Below are 3,853 nucleotides of genomic sequence, written 5' to 3'. Positions count from 1 at the left end.
GCAAAGAGTAATCTATATAAGTGACAAATTGCTCTTCAATAGCTTTTTCCACTTGTTGTAAGGCCGGCAATCCTTCTGAGGTTAAAGATATAGGGGAGGTAGGATCAGAACTCCCTTTAAGAATATCAAATAAAGGTTTTAACTCCCCTGTAGTAAGCTTTAAATAGGGGTGAATCCAATTAATATCACCTAACAATTTTTGAAAATCATTCAAAGTCCTTAAGTTGTCTCTGCAAATAACTGTGTTCTGGGGAAAAACAGCTTAATTAGTAAGTCTAAAGCCCAAATAATTATAAGGATCCTGAGTTTGTATCTTTTCAGGAGCTATCTGTAATCCTTTATCAGCTAAAGCTTTTTGTAAATATCTATAACACAAAAGCAAATCCTGGGGGTCTTTTCCCACCATCAAAACATCATCTGTGAAATGAATGATGTAGATCATAGGCCATTGTTGTCTCACAGGCTGAATGGCTTGTGCCACAAACTTTTGGCATAAGGTAGGACTATTAGCCATGCCCTGTGGGAGAACTGTCCATTGATATCTCTTCATAGGCTCCTTAAAATCTATAGAAGGAACACTAAAAGCAAATCTTTCACAATCCTTTGGATGCAAAGGAATAGTAAAGAAACCATCCTTCAGATCTACCACAATTTTATAATATCCTTTAGGAATGGCTACTGGGGACGGAAGCCCAGGTTGTAAAGGTCACATAGATACCATGGTCTCATTAACTTTTCTTAAATATTGTAACAATCTCCATTTACCAGATTTTTTCTTGAAAATGAAAATTGGTGTATTCCAAGGGGACTGAGATTCTACTAAATGCCCTGCCTCTAGTTGCTCTTGCACTAGCAAAAAGGCAGCTTCTATCTTTTCTTTAGGTAAAGACCACTGATCCACCCACGCCGGAATATTATTAAGCCATTGAATTTTATCAGCGTGGGATGCAGGGAAGATAGTGGCCATTACTGAAAATACTCCAAAGCTCTTGTGTGAGGTTTAGGATCTTTAAAAGTCTTAATTCCTAGTCCCTTCTTTTTTAGCCCATGACCAGGCAAAAGTCCCTGTCTGAACATCTGCTTAATCACCATCTCATTAGGACTGTACATTATAACGCCCATCTGTGACAAGAGATCTCTTCCCCATAGAGTTACAGGCAAATTTGACATAACATACAGCTGAATTTGTCCTGATTTTCCTTCCCCATCTCTCCAGGTTAGCAATTTGGAGCTTCGTTTTGGGTTACTAGCGTAACCAATTCCTTGAAGGTGAGTAAGCATATCAGTCAAAGGTCAAGCTGAAGGTCAATCCTGTCCTCTAATAATTGTTACATCAGCTCCAGTATCTATCAGTCCTTCACAGCTTTTTCTATCAAATGTCAATTTAAGGTTAGGTCTCTGGTTAGTAATAGATTGAACCCAATTCACACCAGAGGAGGCAAAGCCACCTTGTTCTCTCTCATTCTTAACAAATCTGGATGGTGGTGGATGTAAAGGGATTAAAACAAGTTGAGAAATTCTTTGATTAGCGGGTACAGTTATAACACCACGAGGGGAAGCAGCTATGATTTTAATTTCTCCCTCATAATCATTATTTATAACACCTGAATAAATCTGCAGGCCTTTTGCAATAGAACTGCTTTGTCCTAAAAGAAATCCACAAGTTTCTACAGGTAGAGGTCCAAAGACTCCGGTAGGCAGAGTTTGGACTCCCATTTCTGGGGTTAATACTCCGTGGGTGGTGGAACAGAGGTTCAATCCTGCACCTCCTGGTATTTCCCTAACAAGTTCAAAAACTGATCCCTTTGGCTGGGCAGCAGGTTCATGGCCCCATAAGCTGTTTTCTGTGGGTAGGTTGGGGCCTGGCCCCTCCTCTCGTTTCTGGCAACGGATGGCCCAGAGTGCCTGGCTTGGATTTGCATACCTTAGCCCAATGATTGCCCTTTCTGCACAGGGGACAAATTCCTGGGACACAGCCTGCTTGCCCACTCTCAGCACCTTTGTTCTTAGGACAATCACTTTTAAAATGACCCAAACTTTCACACTTAAAACATTCATTATTCCCTCATTTCTGTGAGAACATTGCTTGTATGGCGGTCCCTTGCAAAGCAGTGCCAAAAGCCAACCCCTGATTATATGACAGCCCGATCTCTGCACAAAGATGGACATATCCCGTTAAATCTGTCCTTTGTGCGGCTGGATAGCAGCGTGGCACATTGTGTTAGCGTTCTCATAAGCTAATTGTCCAAAAGGACTTCCCGTGTCAGATTTTCCAAGGATTCTACTAGCTGCTATTAATAGCCTATCCACAAAGTTCTGGTAAGGCTCATCCGGACCCTGCTGAATGCTGGCTAAACTCCTACCAACATCCCCTCTAACCGGTCCCCAAGCACGCAGGCAGCTGCCACAATCTGCGTGTACACTCCGATGGGAAAACCAATCTGATTAGCCTGGCCCTCATACGGACCTTCTCCCAGAAGGGTGTTACTATCCCAGTCTGGATTACCGGTCTGAGCATTTAAAACAGCAGCTTTCTTACTGGCGTCTCACCATTCAGAATCCCAAAGCAAGAAATCTCCTCCTGACAAGGTAGCCTTACATAGAGTCTTCCAATCTAGGGGGGTTAAGTGTGACTCCACGACCACATCCAGTAATGCTTGTGTGAAAGGGGCTGAAGGACCGTACTGCACAACAGCTGTTTTTAACTCCTTTATCAACTTGAAATCCAAAGTCTGGTATTGTCTGACTCTAGTATCTTGCTGGTCAATTACTTCGACTACAGGAAAGGCTAGCACATCAGACCTATCCTGTCCTCTCCCACAAGCCTGACTCACAGCTCTTCCTAGCAGTGATTGGTACATTTCAGAAGAGTTACTCTTTCCTGTATCTGACATCTTTTTTAGCTCCTGAAGCTCACTAGCCAATTTCTGCAGCCTAACTTCAAACTCTAATTTGCTTAGTTGTGTGTCCCTATGAGTAGCATCTCCCATGGTGGAGGCTATAGGTGGAGCTGGAGACTTGCAAGGAGGCCAATCCTACTCAAAATATTTGGCGGCTCCTTTTTCTGAGTGATTTTCTTTGGCTAAAATTAGCTCATCATCAGTCTCTATATCTATCAAATTTAGAGTTGAGAGGACCCTTTTCTGAGAAGACCCTCTCTGACAGGCGCTCTTCGTGAGATTCATCAAGCTCTGCCTGGGTACTATCTGACCCCTGCAAGATCACCTTTTCAATAGCATCTCTTACAAGCACCCAGAGGCAAAGGGTGAAATAATCTGCCTGAGTGATTTTCAAGGCTTTTCCAATTTTCTCCCAAGTTCTGATATCTAGAGTTTCTTCTTCCTTGAACCACGGGCAACAAGAATCTATCCTATCTAAAAAATTTTCTAACAATTGTTCTTCAAGCCCTACTACTCTTGCCTGAAACAACTTTGGAAAACTGTAGACAATCGCCTGATTCATTTATTTTTTAAACCTTTTTCTCTCGCCTGAAGCAGCTTTTAAAAGCTGCAGACAGCTGCCTGATCAGTTCTTAGTTCCGATAATTCACTGCTGACCTAAGTGAATCCAGCGCTGGGTTAACGCTTATTCCAAACTTAGCCCATATCCTCCCGCACCTTTAGCACTTTAAAAAAATGAAGTTTTAAACTAGAGCTAGCATGTGTACCTGTTGCTTCAGTGCCCGATAGGATCCTTCTCTTTTTCTTCCTGTGGAGCTCCATACCAAGCAGCATGCCTCCAGCATTTTTCTGCCCTTCCTCAGGCCTCACATTGGGCGCCAGACTGTTGGAAACCGACCCCCGGCTCACATGAACTGGGTTTCACCTGGGAGGCAAGCTGGGGCTGAAAAAGA

At 42.9% G+C, this 3,853-nt stretch overlaps 1 pseudogene; it reads right to left on the bottom strand.

The window, feature by feature from the left end:
- Positions 1-1,724: 1,724 nt before the first annotated feature.
- LOC147002559 (endogenous retrovirus group K member 10 Gag polyprotein-like) lies at positions 1,725-3,462 on the bottom strand (annotated as a pseudogene).
- Between the last annotated feature and the right edge of the window lie 391 nt (positions 3,463-3,853).

The sequence above is a fragment of the Mus caroli genome, unplaced genomic scaffold (assembly GCF_978045245.1).
Source record: "Mus caroli unplaced genomic scaffold, Mus_caroli_1 scaffold_9, whole genome shotgun sequence".
NCBI classification, from domain to species: domain Eukaryota; kingdom Metazoa; phylum Chordata; class Mammalia; order Rodentia; family Muridae; genus Mus; species Mus caroli.
This window is presented reverse-complemented; position numbering and strand designations above follow the sequence as displayed.